The sequence below is a fragment of the Chionomys nivalis genome, chromosome 13 (assembly GCF_950005125.1).
Source record: "Chionomys nivalis chromosome 13, mChiNiv1.1, whole genome shotgun sequence".
Lineage (NCBI taxonomy): Eukaryota > Metazoa > Chordata > Mammalia > Rodentia > Cricetidae > Chionomys > Chionomys nivalis.
The window spans coordinates 70659622-70672817 of NC_080098.1; the positions used below are offsets into that span (position 1 = coordinate 70659622).

A 13196-nucleotide genomic window follows, 5' to 3' on the forward strand; every position below is an offset into this window, starting at 1 on the left:
ACAGCTGCCGAGGATTGTGTCCCAGGCACACTGATAGCATTCACTATTTCACAACTGAGAATCGTGCCCCAGGCACACCAGTAGGGTCCACTACTTCACAACTGAGAATGGTGCCCCAGGCACACCGACAGAGTCCACTACTTCACTGCTGCTCTTTCCCAGGCTTGGGCACCATGGATCTGCTTCTGATCACCCAAGGCAGGGATTGCCGACTTCTCTTCCCCTTGTCAGACTGTGAATTAGCCATCCCTGAAACAGGAAGGAGAGAGCCAGTTCTCTCTCGTCTTCCTGTATGCAACTCCTGTGGCTTATTGGAAGGGAGGCTGAAGAGGGCCTGAGGGTTCTAACTACACAACCACTGCTCATTTTCCTCAGTTGATTCTTGGCCAGATTTGGTATTTCTGGGAGTTTTCACTCAGATTTTCATAAAAAATTGACTGCATTTCATGGCTGTTTACCTCTTGGCACCGTTCTGACCAATAAGGGTAGATCCAGTGTAGACAGAGTTTAAATCCTTTTTTATGTGGCTTTGGGCTCTGTGCAAACAACAGTGTGCGCTGTCAATGCATCCCTTCTCTGCCAAAAGCCTCTTTCCACACGAGGCTCGTGTTTTAAAGCATTTTAGAGGCGTGTCTAATAGCTCTATATGCTATGCTATCCTTTCACACTCTAAAGAACATTACTGCTCACCAGTGGTTCTCGACCTTCCTAACGCTGCAACCCTTTAATACAGTTCCTCATGTCATGGTGACCCCCAACCGTAAAATTATTTTTGTTGCTACCTGATAACTGTAATTCTGCTACTGTTATGAATTGTAATGTAAATATCTGATATGCAGGAGATCTGATATGTGACCCACACCCATGAGAGGGTTGTTCAAAGGGTCGCAACCCACAGGTTGAGAAACACTGGCTTTAACCAAAAACCTGGCAGAAATCCCTGATTGACACTTGGTAGATGTTGGTTTAGTTTGCCTTGTTCATACACACTGTGGTCACCCTACTCCCCAAGTCTTCCATTTTGAATAATTTTAATGTTCTCTCCTCTTCTCTGAGAAATGCCATGATAAGATGGAGGCTGAACATGAGTTAGAACGTCAGTGCCTCGGGTGCTAGAAGAAGCTGCAGCAGCCTTGTTTTTTACAGGAGTAGACCAGATATCCAGAAAGGAAGTTTGTATGTGTACAGCCTTGCCCCCACTGCCACCCCTGCTGTACCCCATGCACTGAAGAATAGAGCAACATCCTCTAAGTGACAGCACCAGACAGTCTCAGAAGGCTCCAGGAGCAGCTGATTCATTGAGCTTGCCCCGTGGACAATGATAATTTATTGCAGTGTCCAGTATTCTGTTTGCAGCCTCTTTAAATGTTAATGATCAATAATATAATTATGATGGGGAAGGTTCCTGGGCTAGTTGTGGATTTAATTGAATTTTCAGAGCCATCTGGAGCTATGCAGAATTGTTTTTATGTTTCTTTCCAGACGTGGCTTGGGTGGCCTTTAGTCACACGATATCAAGCCTACAGCAAACACTGCCCCTAGGCTCTAAGATCCAAGAGGGAAGATCAAAGGCTTGGAGGTGCATTGGTTGATGGGAAATTTGGTCATCCCCAGCCTTTCCACCACTCCAAGACAGGGAAGGAGGAATATTTGGCTGGCAAGGATGCAGCTCTCTTAAGAACTGGGCCTTATGCAGCTGGACAAGGGGCCAGACCAGCGGCCACTTTCCATGATGAGAAACAACTTCCTGTCTGTTCCCATATCTGCGAGACTGTTGGTAATTTGGTACTTACCGACATTGCACCCTGTCACTTTCTCTTTAAATGCCTTGCCATCCCTGCTGACCTCCTCCTAAACCTGTCCTGTACACAATCTTCCTCAACACTGTCCAAATGGAACCTTACTCCTCCTCTACCTGTCCCTCCCCATTGTAGCTCTCTGCTTTATCTCCTTCCTTCCTTCCTTCCTTCCTTCCTTCCTTCCTTCCTTCCTTCCTTCCTTCCTTCCTTCCTTCCTTCCTTCCTCCCTCCCTCCCTCCCTCCCTCCCTCCCTCCCTCCCTCCTTTTTCCCTTCCTTCCTGTGTGTGGTATGCGTTTGTGTATTATCACATTTGGGCTTGACGCTCACGGAGGCCAGGAGAGGGCATCAGAGTCCCTGGAACCAGAGTTACAGATGGTTGCGAGCCATCACGTGGCTGCTGGGAACTGAAGCAGGGTCCTCTGCCAGAACAGAGTGTTCTTCACTATTGAGCTGTCTCTCCAGCCCGGGTCTTCCACTTTATCTTTTGTCACTTAGCTACTACGAGAATTGGTTAAGCATTTATTATCCACTGCTATGCTAACAACCAAGATCTTTAAAAGCAAGGCTTTTTCATTAGATTCTAACAGATGGAGTAGTCTCTCACCAAATATGGATTTTATAGGGCATGGCTCCATGGGACAATTGACCTCATGAGTGAGTTTTTGGTTTCTCCTACTGATCTGGTACATTTTACAGATAGGAAGTCCTAACGTTCTTCTCCTGAGATAGACATTATTTCACTAAAGATGGTGGTGTCAGAATCTCCCATTCTGATTACCCTGGAGCTTTGCATTGAGAGCTGGTCTAGCTCTTAGTGACCTATTTTGGCCAATGGGATGTGACTGCATCTTGTGCGATGCTGCGTAGACACCCTTAGCATCAGCCTTCAGTCCTGGGAAGGCTCCTTCTTGGAAGGTAGCTGCCACGGAGGGTCACTGAGTGAACATGCTGAGCCCTGCTAGACTTACTGGGCCTGTGTAACTGTGAGTAGATGCTGTCACCTGTTTTCCTAAGCCTTTAGATTGTAGATCCTCACAGATAACTGGAGCACTTTTGTTCAGTTTCCATGCTCAATATTCCACGTAATCTCCTCTAGGAGACTTGGGCCAGAGATCCTTCCCTGCTCCCCACTCACACCCTCTCTGCCTTCAGACTCATCCTGTGTCCTGTCTGTTCCCCATGGCCCCCTCATCCCAGCTCCTCTCATCCGTGTTCTTCCCCTTCTCCACCTTCTGTATGAAGTGTGGCTCCCATAACTATTCCCTTACGCTCTTGCTCCTTCCTTCCTCATCTCCCTTCCATGGACAGCAGTGTGAGCCAGCACTGCTGACCCTACCCTGAGCCACAAGTGCATTCCATTCCTCCTTTGGCCTTGTGCGTGTGGCTGGCATCTGAAAAGGCCTGTTTGGGAGATGAGCTTGCTTTGCTCGGTCAGCCGAAGACACGTCCTGAAAGATAGGGCGACCGCTTTCGCTTTTGGTTTCCTGAGGCATGGCCAGGAAGCGGCTCCCAGATCGCAGAGCATTTGGGGTGATGCAGGCCCACTGAAGCGGGGTGGGAGAGACCCAGAGAGGAGGGAAGGGCTTGGGAGTCTCCCGCGGATGGTGTACACAGGTTTCATTAAGTGTTGCTCTGGAGAGCAGGGCAAGGATGCTCTCTGTGGACATTTAGGGTCATAGCACCATCTCCCTGGGAGGGTTTTCTCCGTGGGAATATATTGGAAACTTGGGATTTCTGTCTGCTTTGTACCCATCCCTGGTACCTGCTCTCCCAACATACCATGGATGCTCTAAAAAGACGTTGGATGACAACAGGGAGTCACAGCTAGGCCAGATGGTGGGGATCAGCATTTGGAGTGGCTAAGGTATCCACGGGGGGCACAAGTCAGAGTCCTCCTGTGGTTGTACAGGTGGATCCTCAGGCCCAAGTAGAGAATGCCCAGCCCAGATTGAGACGGGATTTCTTGGCAAGCCGGGTGGGCACACTGAGTCAGATTCACATCCACAAGGGAAAGCAGAAAGTGGGCACGACTCACCATTTATTGCATATTTAAGAGGCTCTGAATGACATGGATGTATTGATTACTTCCTTACAAGAGCCTATGTCATAGATCTAATTTTAGCTCTTTGGTTTGCAAAAGAAGAAACCGAGGCTCAGAAACCGAGGCCATACAGCCAGGATGTGAGCCCAGACGTGCCTGCCACCGCAAGATCTGTATTCTTACTGGTTATGCCGGCATCTCCAGCCATCATGTATTTAACCTTATCTATTAGCATATACAGATAACGTATTGAACTGCATGAATGATACAGTAATTCTGACAACAGGTCTAGGTTAGGATAAACCTCCTTTCCTATTAGTAGCCACAGCACCACAGTGGCCTGTGCGTCACCTGTCACTCAGAGACCTACAGCCTGCCCCTGATGAGCACTGACTGTGGGTCTGGTCAGTTCATTAAAGAGAACATTTGCAAGGTGCCATACGCCACTTTAGTCTGGAACTTACTACAAACTAGAAGTTCATGAGCAAAGTAAAACAGCTTTATTCATCAACCAATAAAGCAAGGCATAGACAGAAGGACATGCCACGTCAGTCCCTGCGCTGGGTGAGGTGACCAAAGCAGTACTGAATGGCTCACTCAGGGTGGCTCCGAGCCATGACACGGGGTTATGGTTCCGGTGGTTGCTTCATAGGAGGTTTTCTCCACATCACAGTAAAAGGGCTTTTTTTTTTTTTTTTTTTTTTTTTTGGTCAGAAACATGCATTTCTTAGGGGAAGCATTCAATTATTTTGGGAAGACCTCTCTTAACAGCGATGTTAGGAGGTTTGAGGATAACTGTCCTGTCTGCAAATGCAATAGATTACAACTATGAGGGCCATTGTGAGCCTGTGGGTGTCCCCTGTCCCTGCAGAGAGCCATCAGCTCCCTCAGGGCAGTGGTTTGATAACAGCTTAGGAGCCATAATGGATGCTAATGGATTTGGTGGTTGAAATCTGTCTTTGTAAACCCTCTCTAAAGGATCTTAATTTCACTAAATTTCACCTTGGTGGTCACCAAAAGCAGCTTCCAAGTCAGTCAGCACTTCCCTTTGCCCACAGAACGAAGGTCCTTATAGCCATATGTGGAGCTGGAGAGATGGCTCAGTGGTTAAGAGGTCTTATTGCTCTCGCAGAGAAACCAGGTTTGGGTTCAATTCCCAGCACCACGCGGCAGCTCACTGGTGTCTGTAACTCTAGTCCCATGGGATCTGATACCCCGCTCTGGCTGCTGAAGGCACCAGACACACATGTGGCATGCAGACACACATGGGGACAAAACACAATACACATAAACAAAAACTGATAAACACTACGATGCTGCTTTAATTGAAAGTGACCCAGGTGAGCTGGATGAGGATGGTAAGGGGAGGAGCTAGTGAGAGGTGAGGTACCTCTGCAGACCTCTGGGAAGTAGAGAAAGGGTTCCCAGTCAATTCCCACAGGGACTCCTCTGCCAGCCTCCTGGGCAGGAAGCCTTTCCCAACACCTGGGGCCAGCACAGTGTGGCAGTGCAGTGTGGTGGCTAAGGATTCAGAAGAGAGGCTTTTTCTATATGTGTGTGAGTTTGGGTCTCTGCATGGCGTTTTCCCAGCTGTATGACATGAGGTGACGTGCTCTGTTCTCTGTTAGAAAGTCGAGTGGCTGCAGCTGGCACAAGAGTGCAGCCTGTGTGTGAAGAGGAGGGTGGCCTCTGCTGGTACCTGCCAGGGGACTCCTCCACTCCCTTCTTCCCGAGTGCCTCTCTCGGCTCGCCCCGTTTGTGAGGGGCCCTAAGGCCTCCTTCAGTGCTGCCCAGTTTTACCAGCAAGTCCTCTGTGCTCATAAAATGGCTTCTACCTCTTCCCTTATTGGAATCATACTTCTGCTGGGGTGAGTTAGGGATCTGAGCAATTCATCCTATGATTGGCGGACCAGACTCTCACGGACATTTCTAGACTGACTTGGTACTTGACTTAGAAACTGGTATTTTCTATATCCGAAATTACAGCATCACACATTCCTTCCCTGGACACAGCACTGTCCACAGACTCCCACACCCCCTCTTTTGTCTTCCAGCACCGATTCTAGTTTGTTTTCTGTCGCTGGGACAAACACCATGGTCAAGAGCAAACCAGAGAGGAAAGGGCTTATTTCATCTTACGCCCATAGCCTATCTTGGAGAGAAATTTGGCAGGGACTTGAGCAGGAACTTGAAGCTGAAACCACAGAGGAATGCTGCTTGCTGGCTCTCCCTCCTGGACTAAGAACAACTCTCTTATATAGTCCAGGATCATTTGCTTAGGGGAAGGCACCTCCTACAGCGAACTCAGCCCTCCTATGCCAATCCTCCTATGCCAATAAGCTATCAAGATAATGCCCTATGCCTCCAGAACCACGTGATGTGGGAAGGCCTTCACATGAGACTTCCTTTAGGCGACTCTGGGCTGTGTCAAGTTCACAGTTAAACTTGGAGCTACAGAGCCATCCAGCATGGCTGCTGGAAGCAGAACTTGGGTCCTCTGCAAGAACAGTGAGTGCCCTTAACTGCTGAGCCACCTCTCCAGCCCCGTGGTGGGTATTAGTCATAGTAATGGCAAATGTAGCTGAGACTGTAGGGAAATGTAAGTACATTTCAAGTGTGAACAATAAAGAAAACGTATACAACAGCACATCGGTTGTCTGCTTTATAGAAAAGAGCATCTACGAAAAATACAGAAAAACAGTTCCATTCCAATAACGAATCGAATTACAAAATCATTTAAAGCTAGAAGTCTGCAAATCTATGTGCACAGGAAAGAATTAGACGACTGAAAACAAATTAAAGCAGCTGCTGTCTGAGGTACAGGAGTGCATGTTATTGCCTTACTTTTAATTATTTTTCTTATTTTTATCATGTCATATAAGAAACAAGATAAGTGATATGAGAACTCTTGTCTGCAGAGGTCACCCGAACAGCCCTGCTTTGTTCTATAGGAGACTTTGACCTTCAGCCTCTCCCAGACAGCCAGGCTTTTCCTTACTCCAGGCTTCCTTCCCCTCTTTCATGTTGCCTCCTGCTCCCCAGCGCACCGCCCCCCTCGGCCATCTGCAAGCCCATGTTCCCTGTGTTGGGGACAGCTTTATTTTTCCTTACGTTTCTGACTCTCTCTTGAAAGCCACCTCTTTCTCCATGACTCTTTCCCCAGCATCTTGGTCTTAGTCTCTTTTACCATCTGGCTGGGCTCAGGTACCCCTGTGTAGCCCTTTAGCGGATACAGGCTGGACCCTATTGATTGTAACATGGTTCACAGTCAGCTGAGCAGACCTCTGCTCCCATCATGCTCTACCTGCTGACACCCATCAAAACGGGAGTGGCCAGAGAAATCAGCAGGGTGCGCCCAGTTAGGTCCCATAGTAAATGGAGTAAGAAGTAGAAGAGGGTGATTCATAAGACTTTTCTATAATTAGCATACTTATTACATCGGTTATTAAGTATACTAACAAGTATATAATAACTAGAGATTAATTTTTTATTTCTTCAGTTGCAATTTGGAGATCAAATCATTAATAGTTTTTATTAAATGGAATTTTATGTTCAAATTATTTTTTAAAAGTACGCTAAGGCTATCAGACACGACCTGGTTTCCAGGGACTGGGAGTTTGAGAGTGAGGTGCTCCATGGTTAATGTAGACCCTGGGGCTCCAGTTCTGCTCCTCCCCTTTAAAGCCTCAGAGCCCACGAGCCCCTCCCACAGCTCTTAGGACTGCCCTTCACCTGGAGCCTGAGATTCTGTTGTCTTCACTGGAAAGACTGGATGAAGGCTCAGGTGTGATTCATTCATTTCTTCAACCATTAACTCAATAGTTTTGAGACTACTTGCCTGGGTCTGCCCTAAGTTAAGGACACAGTGTAGACTCTAACCGGAGGATTTGAGTGAAAAATTAAATAACTAAATAAAACAAACATATCACGTTCTCCAAAAAGGACGGCATTGGGATGGAGGAGCGGCTGTGTGGGAGGGATAGACAGTGACGTCATGCTGAGATGGGGTGATCAGGACGCCCCCTGAGAGACAGTTCTGAATCAGGACAGCTGAAGGGATGGGGTTGTGGAGTGTGGAGGGTTTAAAGAGGAGGACCAGGCCATGGGGGAGATCCAGAGGGAGTTCAGTGTGACGTGAGAGTGAGGAACCAAGCCACGGAGCAGCCTGTGGGCCCTAGGGGGTGGTGGGGTGGGCCCTAGGGGATGGTGGGGTGGGCCCTAGGGGGTGGCGGCGTGGCGGGGTGACGGGGTGGCAGGGTGGTGGGGTGGGCCCTGGGCATGGTGGGGTTGACAGTGCTGAAGGGAAAGAAGCTGCCAGCCTGCCAGGGTCCCCTGACCAGGAAAGAGCACCCACCCTTGCTTCTGGAGTCTAGGTTGCTGAAGGCTCACTCAAAGAGAGAGACAGCAGAATCCCCACTATGGGAGCCCCTCTGCCCAGACATGCCTGGGAGGTAGTGGCCTCTCCTTGCAGGTAGTCTGCATTTGACCATGGACCCAGCCTTCCCGCTGGGCTCTTCAGGTGCTAGGCACTCTCCATAGACTTCTGGAGAGCCACCACTGGCTTCTCTACTCCATCCTACTTCTATAGTTTGTCCTGACATCACCCTCATGACCAACTGTGAGCCATGAGCCCAGCCTCGGTGATGAACACAGACTGAGCTCCTCGTTTATACTGAGATAGCAGATTTAAGCTTGGACATGACCTGATATGATTACTGTGCGTGCCCGAGTGTGCGTGCGTGCGTGCATGCCTCTGTGTGTGTGTGTGTGTGTGTGTGCGTGTGTGTGTGTGTGTGTGTACGAGGGAGAGAAAAGATGCAGGAAGATCACTTAGAGGCTAATACCATTCAGGCATGATGTCAACTGTGGCTCAGATTGCATTAACTAACGCATCCATATCAAACAAAGTTTTCCATCTGCAATTATACTTACAAAACTCGCCTTCCATGAAGAGGATTTGCAAATGTCTTTAGACAGATGACTGCTAAAAAGGAACAGGGCATTATGGGACACAATGGAAGGAATCTGTGAAAGATCAATTCCTCATTTAAAGTCTAAATCTATGGAAATTTAGAACCAAAAAATATGATCCAAATGTACATTTTTTTTTAGCATTAAGTCTATTTAGAGTTAGCCAGAAGTCAAGATCTTTTTGATTTATGGGGTAAAAATGATAATATGAAGATAGTTCTTATTTTTTGCATGTTGTGATAGTAAATGGTTTGCATCTGTTCTTGGGGATGAAGAGGAGTTTCTGTTCCTGTGGTAAAAGCCCTTCAGATTCCTTCCTGCTTACTGACCCTCAATTCTGAATGTGGTCGTGATCTAGTTCAGTCTGTCGCAACAAGCCCAGCACCCAGTGGAGACAGTTGAGCCCATTACAATTGTGAGGCACAGGAAACGTGATAAGCAAAGAGAAAAGTGCTCTAAAATATTCTTCTTTTACACAATGGCTCATGTGCAGCAAACAGCTGAAAAAGGCAGCCAAGCTCCGACAGTGGCAGCTCTCACCTCCAAGACCAGGGGTCCCTTCTGCAAGTTAACAGTAGTGTCCTGTCATTAGAGAAAAATGTGTCAGGCATTTTACAAGCTGCCTGTAGGAGGGCAGAGAGGCTGACAGGCATTTCCACATACTGCGTCCCTCCATCCAGCGTAGAATGTGGGGATGTAGTAGTAACTCGGGCTAATGAGAGAGCGTGCGTGAGACCAGTTGTGAGTATCCAGTGGTTCCTGATGTGAGACCCGAAGGCAGAGTCCCCTCTGCTTCCCTCTGACTGCAGGACCCACTGGGACTCATCTGAGATTGCCAAGGTTTCCCTGGATAGCAAGATGCTTCCTGAGGTTCCCAAGCCCAAAGGGACAGAGTTTATAGCAGAGGCATTGGAGATGTTGAGTCTATACTCTAGGGACAGCCTTGAGCATCATCTAGGTTCTGCTAGATGTGTTTTTAATCACGAGTCCTAATTACAGAATTGGAGGAGCAGCAAGGCCTCTGGTTTCCCACCAAACACAGCACATGACAGACAGGATGTGCACTGTTTCCAGGGAGAACCCCACCTTCTGTGAGTTCATGCTTCAAAGCTGAGAACCTCTTGAGAGCTTTAAAAGCACTAACTGATGTGCTTCCCTCGAGGCTTACTGTTCAGGACTGGTTAGGGACAGGCCTCCGTCACAGAGCTCCCAGGTGGCTCTGTTAGGGAAGAGAGGTACAAAGTCCTTGAATAGCGATGGTTCTTATCCTGGAGACTTAGAACTAAGGGGTTGTGTGGCCCAGAGTCTGGAAACAAGTCCAGAATTTCCCACAGAGGGTGTTTCTGTCCACCTTGTTCTCAGAAGGAGATTGCAGTTAGATGCATTTTGGTTGGTACGGTTGAGGGGGGTGATGCCCTGGGCATTCCTCACAGAAAACAAAAAATGACCTGGCCCAAAATATTGTAAATAGTGGTACTGAACTGAGAGGCGCTTATTTAGTCAGAGGGGTAGTTCTGCATACAAAGCCAACATGATAAATATTGTCAATTGGCTAATCTATTGTGTTCATACAATTTTCTTAGATTATGTGTGCTAATAAAGATTGAAGATTGTTTCTTAGGTTAAATGGTCTTATATATAGATGGGAAAACTGAGGTCCTAAGATGGAATTACACACATAAAGAGCATTGAGACTTTGACACAGGGAAGTAGGCATCTGCCAGGCACTTCCCTACTGCTTTTCTTAGGAGGTGTTTCAGGCAGAAAAGGTATCATGAGTCATATATATTCATTCTGATTATTCATTCTTTCATTAACATTTCCTGCTGGGGAAAACCACACTTCCTGGAGTAAAAGACAGCCCTTCTAAGCCAGGTGATTAATGGACACTGGGCACTTTTGTGCCACGTGGCCAGGCTGGAACCACGGAAGTGAGGAAAGGAATCCCTGAAGAGGTGGATGATTGACGCATTGGTACCAACATGGTTTGGCAGTGGGCAGCCTCACGCAGCACAGCTTGGGGTAGCGCCTGACCAGCCAGGCTGCTTGCTCTCATCTCGATGCTGAGCATCTGCTGGAACAATGTGCTGCAGGAAAGCACAGTGGGGGAATGTCTGCCTGGGCATGTGCCTGTCTGCCTGGCCCCTCCATGTCCTCTGGAACAGCCTCCTGTCCCCAGGTCCCCTTTGTTCACTGGCCTTGCCTGTGCTTTGTGCAGACAGAGGAAATGAAATGGGACTCAACAGAGGTCATTTGCCCTCTCCCCAGTGCCCTGTCCATGGAGCATGCACACAGGGGACAATGCCAGCTGCTTGTGGCTGCTGCTGGACCTCACTTTCTCTTTTTCCTGCGAGGCTCTGGAAGGTTAGAACAGCATGTGATTTTCTCGAGAAGCCCCCCGGCTAGCGTCTATGTCCATATACCTGGTAAGCGAGAACCGTGCCACCACGCTCCTAGCTACCCTGCAGTGCTGCTGTCCAGCAGGCTCTGTTTCCTTCTAGCAGCTTTTCCAGTAGAAAAATGGATCCATTTATGACAAGTCTATAAAATGAGCGCAAGGTGTTCATCCGGCCCAAGTCTCAGTCTTCCCGGCAGCCAGACTCTCTCCCACTGAGCTGTTTCCTCCTCAGTGTTGCCCTCTGAGGAAAGACTAACATGGTGTTGAGTCGTGGACACATTTTTACAAGTTTCTGTCCCTGTGCTTATAGAAGAATCTCAAAATGAGGGGCAGCATCAGGGAAAGAGTTGTAGAGGTTGCTGCCTCACTATGTGTGGTAGTTAGTATGATTGTCAAACTGACAGAGTATAAAATCATCTAGAAAACGAGCCTCTGGGGATATCTGCCAAGGAGTTCCTAGGCTGGGTTAATTGAGGTGGGAGCCCCCCAAATGTGCACCATAACCATTCCACTTGGCGGGGTGGACTGAATAAACACAAGAAAGCAAGCTGAGCACCAGCTTCTCCTGCTTCCTGACTACGGATGCAGAGTGACTCCCCTGCTTCTTTGCCTGGTCATGATCTGAACACTCAAACTGTGAGATAAACTCTTTCTTCTTTAAGTTTTGTTTTTGCTTTTTGAGACAGGGTTTCTCTGGCTGTCCTGGAACTCCCTCTGTAAATCAGGTTGGCCTTGAACTCACAGAGATACACCTGCCTCTGCCTTCTGGTACTGGGGTTAAAAGCGTGCGCCACCACTGCCCAACTTAAATTGCTTTTGTTAGGTATTTTTGTCTCAAGATGAGAAAGTAACTAACATACGAAATTGGTATGGAGTGGGGTTGCTGTTGTATTAAAGATGATCGTGTGCTCTGTAGACCTTTGCGCTGTTTTTCAAGATTAATTTGTGTGTGTGTGTGTGTGTGTTTGTGTGTGTGTGTGTAACTTAGACTTAGAAAAGCCCTAAAACGCTATATGCAGAGCTTAATGGACCATCCTCGTGGGAGTTTAGAACAGAATGAACAGGGGAGACCCAGCTCTTGAGTCTTCATAGGGTAATAAGCACACTGTCAGTGATTATTTTCTTTTTTTATTTTTCTGGTAAAGAACTTAGCTATATTCTGCCTGTGATCTGACAGCTCAGAATTATTAGCGAAATTGCTAGAAGAAATCTCGAGACGTGAGCTTATAGGCTAGGCAAAGGCTACTTCTCACGGCTTTTATTTGAATCTGTGGGTGAGGGGCAGTGCAGTAAAGGGAGCAAAACTATTTGACGAACTGTGGGAACTGGAAGGGAAAGGAGTTACAGACAAGATGGGTGGCTGGAATTACTGAAGATAGCATCTTTAAGAGAAACCTCCCGCTGTGCACTGAGACAATAGGAAAGGTGCCCTGAGGGTAAGACTGAAGTCTTCATCTTGGGAAAAATCCAAGTTCATCTGAGAGGAGAAAAGCCTAAACTGAAAACATCACCGACCCTGCCGGAAAAACAGCTGCCTAGGGCGATGTCCCAAGATCCTGGCATCTCCAGCATTCCAGGGTCTCTATTGCAAATTGGGCTTCCTTTTCACAGCTGCATGCAAATGCCTGGCCCAGCAACCACGGCACAAGCCTCCACAACCCTCTGTTCCCGCATCTTTTACACTCTAAAGCCTACCACATGCATGATGTTGCCAAATTCTGCTGTCCGGTTAGGAAGCTACCTTGTTCCCTTGGACCCCAGTTGAATCAGCCTTTGCGTGGCGACCCTGGGTAAACTGTTCCCTAGGGAAGGCAAACATCACCCCTTTAAGTTCACGGGCCATTAAGCAATAAAGGGGAGGAGGAGGAGTGAGATTGTATTCTCCATTAGACAAGTTGTATACTTCACTAAAGACAGGTTCTGGGTCTCTGTGACAGTCACCGAGCGTCACCACATACTGTATACTGGGTTTGCTTTATGGATCAA

General features: G+C 47.8%; 1 protein-coding gene across 2 annotated transcripts in view; it reads right to left on the minus strand.

Moving 5' to 3' along the window:
* The window catches only part of Trpc7 (transient receptor potential cation channel subfamily C member 7), a 118854-nt gene that overhangs the window by 63300 nt on the left and 42358 nt on the right, over positions 1-13196 (minus strand). The window lies entirely within an intron of this gene.